Raw genomic sequence first — 15,713 nt, forward strand, 5'->3', positions numbered from 1 at the left:
ATCCCACAGCCAGGTGCTGGGGAATGGGCTCAGGTCACCACCACTGGCTGAGGGGATTAACCTTTCCTATGTATACCATTGCCAATTTTAAATGAGACACAGGCTTCCAAATCATTGGGTATGTATAAAATTTTCAACCTGGCCCTACCAAAATTATGGTACACCTGGGGGAGTTTTGTGTTCGTAATGAAACCCCAAAGCTGCTGGATTGTAGGATTTGGGCATATTCCTCCTCACATTCATCAGATGAGAAGCCCCTCCATTGGGAAGTAAATTTTCTGAACTGCTTCTCAGTGCTCAGCATTGGGTTCTGGACGTGGCCATTTGAGTTGTTATTTCTCCAGCTTACACCTAAAGGTTGTTAGTCGTTGCTGACTTTGTGAGAGAACCCTCCTTGTTCCTTCCATGAATCCGTACCGAAGCAGGTAGGAAACATTAAGCAATCCATTATTGTAAAAGAAAGATTGTTTAAACCAGAATGCCTGGAAGCACCTTAACTCTAGACAACTGGAAGTCATTTTCTAAAACCTCTTATTCAGGAAGAATCATTTAATTCTTTGAAATGTAGGCCATTTTCAAGTCATTTTCTACAACAAATGGGACCAGCTCAATCTGTTCTTCACATTTTAGTAATTTAAAAGGACATAACTGAATTTTATTTTAATGGTAATTGCAAACTCATGCAGAAAATGTAAATGCACACTTTCCGATTAGCTTGCAGCATAAACCATGGGTTCTATTAATGTATTCCAATTTGTAATTCTTTGCACAGTATGAGATTTGAAAGCTGTGATTAAAATTAATTAGGTTAAGTAAAGTTTATCCCCCCTGAGCACTGCTATTTGAAGAAAGAAATAGTAAAACACTAGCTACATCTGGCACTGCAGGAGGCTAAAGCATCACAAGGAGCAGCAGCATTGCTTTGTCAGAGGAGTCACACACTGCCTTTTTGGCATACCTTAAGCACTGTGCAATCTTTTCTAGAAGCTAATTGAAGCTGTTAAGTCACTCTTTGCCTCTTGTAAATGCTCTGGAGCTACAGCATCTGTATGAGCATCTGGGTAGCCAATCTCTGTAATACAGCGGATGACACGGATGAAGAGGAGACATCATTGCTACCTAGCGAGGCATTAGGAGCTGTCCCTCCACGTGGGAGCTGAGTCTCCCAAGTTCAACAGGCAACAGAAACGCTGTCCTGAGGGAGCTCCTGGAGTTTCCACCCCTTCTCTTCTGCTGCGGTAAAGCCCATGACGCTTCCACTTGTTAGCTGAGAGACCCAGGACTCTGGCTGGAAACATCACGTAACACACTGTGTGCTGCCTTTTGGACTCTAATTTGTCACTCCAGAGGAGGCAGCCTATGTCCCATATTTGATCTTTCACCATTCTCTGTTACTTCAAAACAGCTAGTGAACTAACTGAGCAATTCTTTACCAGGTGAAGCCTTTTGCAATCAGCATCTCTGACAGCCAAACTCTGGTGCTACTTACTGGGTATTGAATACACTTGGCGCACTAACTAGGTTTGGACTAGAAGCAGGAGGGTATTTGGAAGACAGATGCTAACTGGTGACTCAAGACACAGCCTTCATGCCTCTCTGATGGAGACAGGCTGTGCCTATCAGGGCAAGGTGACGGCAGCACACCAGATAGCTCTTGCAAACCTTTTGCCCTGCTGGTGAGTGCTGCCTTTGCTTTCTCATCCAGTTGGAGTTCACCATGAGCTGCGCCAAGCAGAGTGCTCCCATGAGCCAGGTTCCCACACTGGAGCACCTCTGTGATCACACAGCCACCAGGATGCGCCTTAGAAATTCAGTCAGATGCAAGAAATGATAAGGCATAGTCTGGGCAGGGAGAAAAAAGCATCCTTGCAGAGAGCAGAGCGTAACAAACTTAGCCCACAGCACTCATCAGACAGCCCAGCAGACAGCAGAGGGGCTCATTATTATAGAAATTGACCCAAATGAGGCCAATTCAAAATTGGATGAACCTTGTAGGATAGGGGAATTAAAAAATCTAAAATCAAAATCCAGGCCAGTAGTGAAGTGTGAAAGGAAGTTTTGATATAACTATATCCCTGCCACTGCCACGGCACCTGAGTAGGGAAGAAACAGAAATGAATTTTGATGTTGCTACCCTTGTTCTAGCCCAATATTAACAGGCACAGCAAAGCATCAATTTTTGTGCCTTTTCACCCAAACAAACAGCTTTACTCTCTCACCTCATATTTCGTTGCCCGAAGTCAGAAGCTGTACAAAAAACACAGTCCCAGTGGAACCACAAGGCTGAGCTGCTATGCATGGCAGAGGAAACAACCACAGGTCATCGCCCAAGGCAAAATTGCTTGTTTCTATTTCTTCAGAATAAGAATTGAAAAAGAAGAAACAAGAAATCCCATTAAAAATGAAAATGCTTTACACTTTCTCACTGACAGGAATTCCTGGACAAGAACTTCTTACTGCCTGTGGTATTTCTGGATTAGAAGGAAAGACCACAAAATATATAGTCATATGATCCTTTAGCTATGCAACTGCCAGAGCCAGTAAAAACACTGCCATTGGGGTGGTAAACAAAAGGGACTGAAAAAAAAAGAAGCCTTTGTAGTACTCTGCGAAGCCGCAGGCTTCACAAGCCAATTCATAGTTTCTCAGGCTCAGGAGGAGGCTCCGCAGTCCCGGGGTCTGTCAATCTTTCAACGCAGGCCAGGCGGTTACACCCAGTCATTTCTGCTGCAGGCCTGTAACTTACCTGAGCTACAGCCGTGTGCTTCAGCAAAACAGCAGGAAGGGCCGAGAGTGTCATTAGACCTGAAACGACGGTAAATCCTGACTGAGAAAACAGCATGAGGCCACAGGGCACGGCGGACACGGTGCCTCCAAGCCACGGCTGGACGGGGTCTTGCATTCAGTCAATAGCAAGGAAAGGACACTGCATAAAACAGACCACAGAAGCCACTGACCTTGCTAGGTATGAAGACCTCCTGGTGTTTTTAAAGATCACAAACAATCCTACTCCTTCCAGCTGTCCCTTTTCCTGCCTCATCTCTGCCCCACACGGCGCTGCTCTCCTCTTCCTGCCCTTCCGTGCTCCTCGCCCCGCTGCAGTGTGTACGAGCGGAGCAGGATGGGTCTGATTGCTTGCTGAAGGAGTCTGAGAGCAGTGGGAGGGAAAGATGTGGTAATTACAGAAAAAGTAGACAGATAGGACACGCTGGCTGGCAGTACTGACAGTGCATAAGCAATGGAGAGTGGGAGCAGCGGTGTGATGAGGGATAACACTGGGACAAGGAGAGGCAGTACATTAATGTGAGGCTTCGGCAGCTGTGAAACATCCATAGGAGTGCAAAAATGTGAAGGCCAGCATGGGACTTTGGTAAGAGGGATGGCCTCCATTCAACCATTCACACCCTATTTTGGGGAGCCTGAGAATGGCCAGTCTGAGCTATTACGCAGGCCCTCCAGCCCTTCCATCCAACCTTTGATAGATGCTCAGAGAGGCAGGGCATAGGTACAGAGATCTTTCTGCTCACAAGGTCTCCGGGGCTTGGGTGAGCAGCAGTGTAGGTTTTCTTTGAGGGAGAATTTGCAATGTAAGTCACCATATTTCATGAACCTTCCTTGCTGCTGAAATACAAAATGAAACCAGCTGCAAAGCACCTTGAAAACGGAGGTCTTACTACATAATACTTACCCTAGAGGGCTCCCTTTTGCCATCTACGTAAGGAGTATGATATATCATGAAGAACAATTAGGGGGAAAGGACTGTGAGATTAATTTTCCTATTCCTCCATGGTTTTATATTGTTTCTGCAAGTGTATCTCTTCAGAGATTTGCCCAGCCTACTTCAATTAAATTCATCTCTTTCCCTAAAGAGGTGATAACAATCTAATGGACCACTCTGCAACTAGTATTTATTAAGCTAGGCATTATTAGGAGAAATGTGGTCACGTGGTCTCTGAGTTTGGGAGAAACAGCCCATTTGCCCTATAGCTCATACTAACCAGCATGAACTGACCAGGCTCCTGGAAATACATTTTGCGGAGTACTGAAGTGGAAAACATGAAGTGATAGAACTTGTGTGGAAGTACCTGCAAAAGTTAAAAAAATAAACAAATAAATGCTGAAAGGAGCTCTGCTTCACAGTTTCTGGTAAGAGAGTGTTGCCGTAAGAGATGGGTTTCCAACTAGGAGAGCCCATTCATGCACTCCCAGTGCAGACCCAGCACTAGAGAGCTAGTTCACAAGCCACCGAGATGACTGCTAACCTGATGCCTTGTCCATTGTTCTCACGTTGGCTTTTGTTGCAGGAGCTATAAAATAAGTTTTCTTTTTGTTTTTATTTATGCCTAAGTGCACTATTTTGGGGAAGAGACAATCCTCCAAATAACAGATGTGAAGAAAGGATGTGACCAACTGCCACATGGTAGCAGGGTAAGTTTTCGCTAACCTGCATGGTGGCATGGTCCCAAAGAGTTGGATTAATGAGGTTACTCTGCACGTGGGACTTTGCATAAGGAGAGGCTAATACATTTCTGCTGGCCTGGCAAAAATTCATAACAAATCTGCAATGCTGCTTCAAAGATCACCATAAACAATTCAGTGCTCTCGTTAGTGTCTACACCCTGCAAATGTTTAAACCACAAGAAACCACAAACCACAAGAAACCTGCGAACTGAATAAACAGCTGCTGCTCCCAACTCAAAATCAAATTTACAAGATTCTGCTAATAGACAGGCATTTGCATTGCAAAAGCAGATTTCATATTACCAATATCTATGTCACAATTAGGCTATAGCTAAGCTTTTAGGTGTTTAAATGAATTCATGATAATATACTCAAGAAAATTACCACTTGCAAAAAAAAAAAAAAAAAACCTAAAATGTCAAAAGATAAAAGTGGTACAGGATGTGGATGTATTAACATCTCAGGTAAATGGGACTCATTAGCTACAATATTTCATACATTACAATATAAGGTATGCACATAAGAAGAGGCTCCCCTGGGTTTTTGTAGAGCATGAGCTCTCTAGGTCTTCCCCCATACTTTTGCCTGAATTGTTTTAACACAGAAATTCAGTATGTAAATCTGGCTGCCCTCACACTGAAGAAGCACCACCCTTTGGCCCTTGAGCTCACTTTTGTCTCTGTTTACAGGTCAAACAAAGAGGAACGGACACCCTGGCTCACACCAAGGGCAGGTCCAGCCCGTCCCCAAGATCAGCATGTGTGGGGATGCTCAGGGAACCACGCACGAAGCAGAGCCGGCATGAGGTGATCCTCCTCCTGCCATAGCTCATCTCTCTTTGCAGTTACCTGGGGCTTGGGGAAACTCTGAAGAAACCATGAAGGGTCTGAAGGCCCTCGGTGGGTCCTTCTGCCATGACTTTATCTCAGCGCTTCCCAAATCCATTGCAGCTTTCCAACAGACGCAGTAAGGAAGAGCAGGTCTCACGGGAGGTGCACGGTGGTGCCGGGACAGCTGCTGGGGCTCAGCCCTTGCTTGCTGAGAGGGAAGGACCAGGTGGTGTTCAGTGAGGACTGTTGTCATCTTCTGGCCCATGAGTCACTCATCACGACAGTTTAGATCACACTGATTGCATCTACCTTAGTAAGTAACATGGGCCTGAGACTGCTTTTTAGGTCTGACACAAACCTGCAGGGTATTGCTCACACCACACAGGTAACCCCTTTCTGCAGCCTGTCAGGAGTAGTCCCAGGCTAGGTCTCAACACTAACGAGAGCACGGATGTGCCCGGTCCTTGCTAATTAGTTACATCAACAACAACAGGCCACTGCTCAGGCCCTTTCCCTTGACCTGTTGATTCTTGTAGCAGTAGCATAGCTGTTGTGTTTGAATTTCACAGAAGCCGTAGTCCCCAGAACAACATTATTAGTCAAAGCTGTGCTTGTGACTAAAGGAAAGAGTGGGTCAAACGGAAGAGATAGGTCACGGCGGATCTCACTGTTTTTCTTAGCAAAGCCTGCCGGGTTCTGCAGAAAGGGGCAGCAGGGAATGGGGTGGATAAAGAGCTGGGCACAGGCCAGATCAGGTGAAAAGGAGCTGAAATTCCTGGTATAAAAGTCAACAAAGGTGGAGAGACCAACTAACACAGCAGCAGATGAGAAGGAGGAGGCACCTGCACTGGAAAAAAACAGCATCACGCCAGGATTTCCATCAGTGTTGCCCACATCATGGAGAACGAGCTCATGGGTCATCTTATCAGCAACCTGACAGTAGTGTCCCCTTTTAGGAAGCCCAATAGCAGGAGAATTCATGCCCCGTCTTTCAGCAATTGCCCTGACTTTGTCCCACTAGGTGAGCACACTGTGCCAAACAGCATGAACAGAGACACGGGCAGAGCCCAGCTCTCTTTCCCTTTGGTAAACCTGGAAGTGTGCATTTCCCTTTTGCTGAACCTGAAATACCAACACTTCACATGAAACGAGACTTGGGTCTGAGCTACCTCTAGCTGCTGTCAATCGGAAGCACCCTTAATTTTAGGCTTTTCTACAATTCAGGAATAAAATAAAGCCCTGAACCCAAAACTTCACCTATTTATAAGGTGCTCTAGCCAACATTCACCCTAACATCTGGGACTCCTCTGACTTCAGTACTGACCTTTGCACTGCTCCAATAGAAGCACAAGAAAAATGCTGCTGGAGTCTTAGACCTAAAGGCAAACAACTCTTGTTAGCTCCCTGTGTCCTGTGCTGACAGCGGTGTCGGGGAGGAGGCCTCCATAAGCACAGCAGCCACTAGATGCCACTATAAGCACGGCCTTATGTTTCGAAATAAGATCTAAAATAAAGCAAAGTGGCCGGTCACATTTTGCTAATTTTAAAACAGTCCTTTCAGTGAGAGTGCACTATCTTTGTACACACCAGCCCCGCTTTACAAGAATTACACTTTTACCGGGGAAACTTTCGGTTGCCTGTTTCCATGTATGATCACTATCTTTACACAAGAATGTGAGTACTCGTGTGTAAATATGAGTATCCCCTTCTATTTTGCCTTTCTGGGCCCTTTGTCCTCATGAGCGGCTAAAGCAGAAATTATCTTTGAAGATCTCTCACACGCCTTTCAAAAGCATTTCTCTCACCTCCATCGGGGGATGTTCCTGTGTCACCTCGAGCAGAGAAGCGTACTGCACTATCAGCAGTGTACCCTGCTGCGTAACATCTTCAGCCACACGCGCCTCTGCATACTAACCCCATTTCCTATGCTGCAAGAACAGACCATGGCTCAGTCTACTTTCACCCTACAGCCCAAAGCAGCTCTGCCATTGCAAAACTGGGAATGGCCCGGGCTCCTTCAGGTGAAGGAGCCTTTGTGCCACTCAGAGCAGCTCAGCTGCACAGAGGGCAGGAGGAGAGATGGCACCGGCAGCACCCAGACACTGCACCGAGCCCCCAAACCATCCCCACCACAGAGGCTGGACACCCGCCCTCAACCCCAAAACGCTGAGCAGCCGTGTTTGATGCTGCCACAAGCAGGACGCACATGCTGTTTCATTAACCTCCTTCCTCCCTCATCTAGCCCAGGCTGTCAGTGAAAACAACGCTGCCTGGGAAGGAGAAAGCCTTACCCCCACCCACATATGACTCAACCCAAAACCCTCGAAGCTTGCAGCAGCGGTCAGTGTGCTAATCTTCAGCATCACCCAAACAGTTTGGTGTATATATGGGTCATGACAGTTGCAGGCCAAGGAGGCTTTTCTTGCTAGCTGCCAATGTTGCAAACTGGGGTCTGAAAACTAAGAAATGATTTCTCAGCCTCTGCCTTCTCCCCTTTCATAGTTATGCTCAAGCCAAAAAATAACAAGGTTGTTTGCAGGAGGAAAAGAAAAGAAACCTCTATCTGTACTCTCGCACTGCAGCTCTATAGGCTCCGTTGTGTCCATTACCTGTTATTAGGTCAGTGGAGAAATCAGCAGTGTGAGGTAGGACTCATCTCACCTCTGTAGAGGTGTCAGAAGTGTGGATGCGCACATGTGAGCTCACCAGCTAAAAGTTCTCTGGGCAATGGAAAAAGAAATACACACTTCTTTCCCTTCTTTTAAAAAGACGTCTATTTTAAGGTGAGATGAGTCTCATCACAGATGTGGAGGCCTCCACTGTTATTACCTGCAAGAGGATAAATGAATATAGGTCTTGGGCAAAATGCTTCAATTTTGAAATTCCAGCAATTTCAGATGTTGACTGTTTACAACTGAAAAGCTAAATGAAATCTGCCGATACTCGCCAACAACCCACATCAAGTTTTAAAGCTGGTTTTGAAAAATAAAGAGGGTATCTGCACTACTTGGTCAAGAAATGGTTGTAAATACTGAAGATTTAGGTGCTTTTCACATTCAGTAACAATTTTGGATGAATGCCACGGTCTGTGGAATCCGAGTGGCAATTTTAATGAGACTAATGAAATGTACCATCTTTACTGGTGTCGTACCTTCAGTTTGTTACCATATCAGAGCTAACATAAAAAGCATGTTTTTCTGCTTATCATCTTGCACTCATTTTTAAAATGGAAAGCAGATTCTAGAAAATGAGACACTAAAGAGTTTTCTCTGTAATTTTTACCTGCACGGTTGAATATTCTAAATCCAGTGCTCTTTCCCAAATGATGGTAATAAAAACTGATGCGTTCACAAACGGATGTGGAGAACATTGGATCTGAGCACTTGCTGGGCTGCCATTTAGGAAAAATTAACATGAAAAGATAAATTCTCAGGTGGGTCCTCTCCCTTGGGGTGGTGCAAACACAGACAATCCTCATCTCATTTGCAGCAGGGTTGGTTGCCTGCCTCACCCCCTTGAGATGTGCTAGCAAGAAGTCCCAAACCTTTCCAAACCATTTGTGAAATATTTCGAAGTGGAGCAGCTATCTTTATTAAAGTAATGAAAACTAAGTCTCTTTCCCAAACACTCCTGGGATACTCTCTATTTTGGCCCATATTCAGGAAGGCAATTAAATATGTGCTAACTCTATGCTCATGAATAGTCACATTGAAATTTAAGGAATTACACATGCCTAAGTGCTTTCTTGAATGAAGCCCAAAGTTTGTATTCCAAAGAGAGCTAGAAACACCGTGGCTGAAAGCCTCACACTGCTCAGAGGGACATGTCAAGGGAGCTACAATGCAGCATAAGCTCCCAGGAGGGAAGGAAGTCCAGATTTATGCACGTTGCAAAAGGAAACCCACTGTTTTCCATTGGTAAGCACTGCCCTACCTCTCTGGGGAAAAAGATACTGCGTTTTCTTTCATTCTCTGTTTCCCCTCTTCAACACTGATAGCACTAAAATAATGCCTGATGCTCACTGTTTCGCAAAGTTCACCTAAAGGATGCTGTGGAGTCTGTGTGGGGAAGATAGAAAGAAACCTAGGGGATCTCTGTGAACAAGATCAGGCGTCTGTTCAGTGCTACGTTCATGTCCTTAGCAGAGCCAGGTAACTCTCTGCCTCATTTTCCCCACCTGATGATAACAACTGCCCAAGAGTAGTTGTGCTTACAAGTATTCTGTGTATCTTAAAACTTATTTAGGTCTATTGTTGTAGTCTTTGCTTACACTAAGATTCATAGCGTCCTCTCCTGATAGCAGAGTTGCTGTCAATGCAGAGAATCCTTCCTATGCAGCTACCACAAGATAGAGTAATTTACAGCATCTTCTGCCAAATGATTGCCACCATAAAGGCTAAGTTGTCTACCACATTAAGCACCAATCTTGCAAATTCTGATCAAGTCTGGCAGCTTGCATGTGCCTGGTTTGGGATGAATTGGTCAATAATTGGAGAGGAATAGTTATGGCTGGGTCTCGAACATGGCTTGATGTGAGTAGGTGACTACATGACTTCCAGTTGTTCCAGTTTTTGCTAGAAGTTCTGGTACCTCCTTGTTGTGGTTTAACCCGGCTGGCAGCTAAACACCACACAGCCGTTCGCTCACCCTCCCCCCTCCCTCTCTGGGATGGGGGAGAGAAACGGGAAAGTGAAGCCTGTGAGTTGAGATAAAGACAGTTTATTAAGACAGGAATATAATAATAACAATAATAATAATAATAGCGATAATGATAATAGTATTAATAATAATAATGTGTAAGAAACAAGTGATGCACAATGCATTTGCTCACTACCCGCTGACCGATGCCCAGCCTATCCCCGAGCAGCCGGCCCCCCACCCCGGCCAGCCACCCCTATGTATTGTTTAGCATGACGTCAGATGGTATGGAATACCCCTTTGGCCAGTTTGGGTCAGCTGTCCTGGGTCTGTCCCCTCCCAGCTCCTGCTGCACCCCCAGCCTGCTCGCTGGCAGGACAGAGCGAGAAGCCGAAAAGTCCTTGGCCTGGTGTAAACACTGCTCTGCAACAATTAAAACATCAGCATGTTATCAGCGCTCTTCTCATCCTAATCCAAAACATAGCACCCTACCAGCTACTAGGAGGGAAAATTAACTCTGTCCTAACTGGAACCAGGACACTCCTGCATTGTGTAAAATACAACAGAACATCAATTAGCATAAACGACCATATTTTCCTTGCTGATTTTCTCAGTTGGGTAAGCTTTTTCATGCAGAGAGAGAGGAACATGGACTGAGCTGTGGTGAACAGCTCTTCTTTACACACAGCGTCCAGCAGGGCCCAAGTTACCTCTGCTGGTCCCAAGGAACCTCTCACTCCTCCATCCCAGGGCCAGATATGGTGCAAAGTATGCCCATGAAAGCAGGGGGAGGATTTATGTCTCCTCACTGAGAAGGTGGCCACGTAAGTCCAAGCTGGTCTCCCAAGGCTCTCTATACTGAGAGGAGAGCAGCAGGCATCTCCATAGGGCAGTTCATGCCATCTGTCCTATTTATCTCAGGAGCTGACGAATGACAATATTACTGTGAAGTAACACTTGGGTGACAGCTGATAATCCACATATTGTTTCCTTAGCAGCTTCTCGAGGAAGAAGCACTTAACCCATCACATACCCTTCTTGGTGCCAGCAGCTGGTTCACCTGCCTGCCATGAATTTTTTGTGTGGCCCTGGACAAGGCGCCTAACCTGCCAGCACCTCATGAATCCTTCTTTTTCTCCATTCCCTCTCCTTTTGGCCTTTCCATGTGCACTCTCCGTTACTTCTTGTATGTACAGAGAAGACCTAATGCCATCGAGCCCTGCTTTCGGGTGGAGACCGGCTGACCTGCCCAGCAGAAGAGGTCACACAGTGAACTCAGAGATTTCTCACTTTGAGACATACCTTCCTCTTCAGCTCCAGCAATTGCTGCCCTTGATTTGCCAGTCTGATAACGGTGACTTTCAAGGCAAGCTGTAAAGTCACAGGAAAAAGAGAAAACGATATTAACCCTTAAGACTGGTTTGAAACATCATGCAGTTATCTGTATATATATATATTTTTTCTGCTGGGTATTTACCCTCTTTAAATGCAAAGAGTTTTGGTTTCTGTTATGCAGAAAAGTGTTTCAAGTACTGACTTTTGGTTTCAGTTTAGCTAATGGATGCGAAGAGCGCACTTTCTTCATTTGGACTAAGTTCATTCACAGTTAAAAAATCAGTCGGGAGTGGAAGAAGCATCAAAGCTCATTTCCTCTTCCAGCCTGTGAATAGAAACAGGTGGGCAAGGTCAAGATACACTCATTTTAGAAATGTGAAGGAAGTGGGGTGAGATTTTCCAAACCGCTCAAGCAGGTACCGTTCCCACTTCGCACGACTCACCGATTTCCATAGCAAGCAGCAGGGCGATGCTATGGGAAACAGCACAGAGCACTTTTCTCTATCTTTATGAGACTTTATATCTTTGAATATAGAGTTCACAGTGACCAGAAGCATCCTGTCCGCTCATTAACTACATTTGCTACTTCCCTTATTTAATATGTCCGTTAGATGTAAGTACAAAACCTGTTTTGATGTATCTTCTATCCAACCTTCCCCACAAAACACGTTTGAAACAGGTGATTATTATTATTGTTATTATTATTATTATAAAATTGTAATAAAAGATATGATTTGTATACTTTTAATTGACTTTCCACATCCACCCAACGGTTGCTTGACACAAATCACGGAAAAATGAGCTTTCACATGGGGAATAAGAAAAGTTGTAATATACCATTTGCTGACACAGAATATGTGTTTGTCTATACATACGGTCTTGTTTGTGATGGAGAAGTCAGATGTTTTCCCTGCTCAATCAACCAGTCCTGTGCCCGAGCATCAGGAAGCTCTTGGTTACCTGCTATCCACTGCAGCAAGCTGTCCTTCCTTCACTCCCTCCACAACCTGCCTCTCCAGCACGAGTCACTCAGCTTCCAAAGTTGTTTTGCCCAGGCATCAGCAAGAATAAAACTCATTTCCTGGACCCCTCTGGAAAACCAGACCCCAAGTGGGGTTTCACTTGCAAATCAAAAGCGTCACCGCAAATGTCCTCTGAAGGCTTTGCTGATCTGCTGTTTGTCCTTTGCTGAAGTTCCCAAGTGATTACCTGACCTGTAACCCAAAACCAGTTTCCGTGAGAAATATTTTCAGTTTGTTTGCTCATCGAGGTCAGAAGACAGTGGTCTGGAACAAACGTCCTGTACATTTTTACCAACCTCAATTTTTATATATAGTAAGCAGTCCTGTGAAATTGATTGATTACAGTTGGCCGATGAGCGTTATTTCTACCAGACAGTGAGATCACCTTGCTAGTGTGGAGACTGTTTTGAAGCAGGCTTCTGTTTTAAGCTTGCTTGAGGTGTGCCCACAAGTCTGTTTATTCTCATGTATCTTATGTGGTCAGGGTGGTGGTGCTGGAGTTTTTCATTGCTGAGCAATTTCTTCTAGTTTATTAAATGAATTTAGTTTCAAATGGAGTACTGGGTTTTCGTTTGTGGTGCTGCTTTTCCTGTTACTGTTGTTGTGGTTTACCGTCCACACTGGGGTGTTCAAAAACTGCTCTTCAAAATTCACCGAGCTTGTTTGTGATTTGTGTTTTTACAGTTCTGTACATTTCTTAATCTCAGAGTGCTGAGCGTGGGCTGGGACTCCCTCCAAGAGGAGTTTTGGTATATACAGCGCTGGAGCAGTGCTTGTGACTTCAGCCAGACATTCATTTCAAGTCCCCGCCAGGCCAGGAACTGTGAGAGAGGATGTAGGGATCCATCCAGGCAGAACTTATGGTATCAGTAAGGCCTTCTAAAATGTACGGAGACTGTTTAGGAACTGTATTTCCGATTGGCTTCTTCCCTATACCTAGCAGTGTGTTTTAATGGTTAGAGCAACATACTGGGGGGGAAGGAAATAACACACTTTTTTTTCCAGGCTCAAGCAGTAACATAGAGGATAATGTTGAGCATGTCGTGAAGGTTAACTTCAGTTGGAAAGTATTCTGAACTAATTGAAGGAAAGGGGCTGCCCACGCATACTTAGTGGGAGGCCTGGCAATTCTCTACCCAGCTAATGCGACAACATTTGAGATCGTGACTCTAGCTCCCAAACATGAGAAATGAGGGATTCCAGATGGGGCGGTATGAGTGACATGACCTGAGGGCACATCCTTCGGCTCCTGAGAAATGAATACCTGAGGGCACCATCCACACAACTCCTCGCTGGTCAGCTGAGCAGGGTCTCCCTGATTTCGTGAGCGTATCTGCTTCAGTGTACATTTCCTTAGGCTTCAGACAGTTTAAGCAACACAAACAGAAAACAGAAAGATGTCCCCCTTTTTTTTTGTCAGCAGCTCTGCATCACTTTTTGGCTGGCAAGTGCAGTATATCTGACAAAGATTGCTCAGTAGGTATTTGCAGTCATAAAAAGATCTGCTTGAGTACCTGAGGCTGGGTCAGTCATGCCCCAGTCTGTGCCCTCTGCCTTATTCTTATCTTGTGTCCCTCACCTTGGCCCTCTCCATTCCCAGCCCTGTGGCCTGCCAGTAACCCATGGGCACCCCCCGAGTCTTCAGTTTCCCTTCATTTCCACTCATCCCCAAACCCAGTTATGTCTTGCTTACTTTAAGACTGATTCATTGCAGCTGTCTGCAATGACTCCTCTTGCACAGCCCCACAGTCTCTACCACCACGTCTGCTCCTGTGCACCCCAGCCAGCTTTCGAGTATTTTCCTGCTCTTAAAGGCCATTCTGAAACGTGGCTACATCCCAAGCTAACTTTCCATTTGTTTTTAATCAAGCTGGTGAATTCCCCATGCAATGTCTTTTGTGTGTGTCATCATCATCATCACTATTATTTCCAGTGCGCCAAAACCTTTAAGGCTCTTTGTTTTAAGACAAAACAATTTTACCACTTAACAATGGGAGGCAGAACGCTGCTGGTTTTCTGAGTTGAGATTAGGTACAAAAGAAAGATTGGAAACCACTGGCCCAAACAGTTCTTAATCCTATGGTAACCTGCAATATGTTCCAGTGCTCGGTTGTCTGTCACTAGAAAAAGTTCCTGAAGGACAGCATAAATCTTCCTTGGTGCAATTTAAGCTCAGTACTTCTTGTGTTATCACCAGAAGGTATGGACAAGACTTCGTTACAGTCTCTGTTGCCGCTACCTTTTATGTGTGTGAAAGTTGTTGTCTTGTCTTTTTCAGACTAGACACATTCTCATGGTTCAGTTTTTCCCCCCCAACTTGACATTTCCTAAACTTCTGATCAGTCTTGTTGCTTTCGTCTGAGCTTTCTCCAGCACTTGAGTAGGGCAGCTAAATATATCACTGCTCTTCTTTGAGATCCAAATTGGCCTTTATGCTATGAGCTATCCTGAGAGTGCCTACAGGATTGATTACTAGCCAATTCACCTAAATCCTTTGCTAAAACACCACTTTCTGAAACAGAGCCCCCATTCCTGTAGGAAAGCTGCTTTTATTTGTCCCTAGCTTCACGGATTTTCATTTGGCTGTCAAAATGGATACTATTTAACTGACCTTCCTTTAACAAGTAATCCAGATCAATTTTTCTAGCTAACCTATCCCTCACACTTCAACATTTTTTTCTGTTTTTCTGCAGACTTTCCACAAAGACCAGAAAGGAATCCTGTGGGACACTGCAAGGAATATCCCCCAGGGTGATAAAATCTCATTTACAAGCAACATTTAATCTGTTCATTATGAGCTCTTTTGACTTTGCATTTATCATTTATTTTCACAGTGTCATGCGCAGTGAAGTCACGTGTCTTACAAAACCCTAAATGCATAGTGTCATCACATTTACCCTTACCAAACTTGAGATCTGCTCAGGAAGCAATAGCAGGTTTGTTATCTGTAAGGGACCTCCAGCTTTCTTAGGGAGGGACAAAGAGTTCAAGTAACAGAAGGTGGTGTGTTGCTTGGAAAAGACCAAAAAAAAAAAATAGAGGCAGGAAATCTGTTAGACATAAGAGGAGTGTATCTGTACTCATTTCATAAAGATATGAATTAAAGACTGGAACTGACTATTACTCTAAATTGATTGCATCTGGTAAGCATTAACTGAGTACACATTTCTGAACTGTTTGCTGTTTTTTTGATCCCACTGGGTAGTCAGCTTCTGATATTTCCACTGAACCATGTTTAATCATGTTTAGCAATATTTTAGTGATAAGAGTTGGTGGCATTATAGCTCCACTTTCAGTCTTTGATGCATATGATTATATTACCTTCTTCAGTGAATGTAAAAATCCTCCAGTAACTTGCACTACTGACGTCTGAGAAAGTCAGGGCTGTTATTGTTTCAGTGTTCAGCATGCTGCCACTTCATTGCTT

The 15,713-nt window shown here is 44.7% G+C and overlaps 1 long non-coding RNA gene across 1 annotated transcript; it reads right to left on the reverse strand.

The window, feature by feature from the left end:
• Positions 1–483: 483 nt before the first annotated feature.
• Positions 484–3,063, reverse strand: LOC136790476 (uncharacterized). The gene is made up of 3 exons (XR_010830464.1): positions 2,958–3,063; positions 2,747–2,805; positions 484–2,354 (listed from the first exon to the last, which is right to left on the reverse strand). It is a non-coding gene; the product is annotated as an uncharacterized lncRNA (long non-coding RNA).
• Between the last annotated feature and the right edge of the window lie 12,650 nt (positions 3,064–15,713).

Source organism: Anser cygnoides, chromosome 3, assembly GCF_040182565.1.
Source record: "Anser cygnoides isolate HZ-2024a breed goose chromosome 3, Taihu_goose_T2T_genome, whole genome shotgun sequence".
Classification (NCBI taxonomy): domain Eukaryota; kingdom Metazoa; phylum Chordata; class Aves; order Anseriformes; family Anatidae; genus Anser; species Anser cygnoides.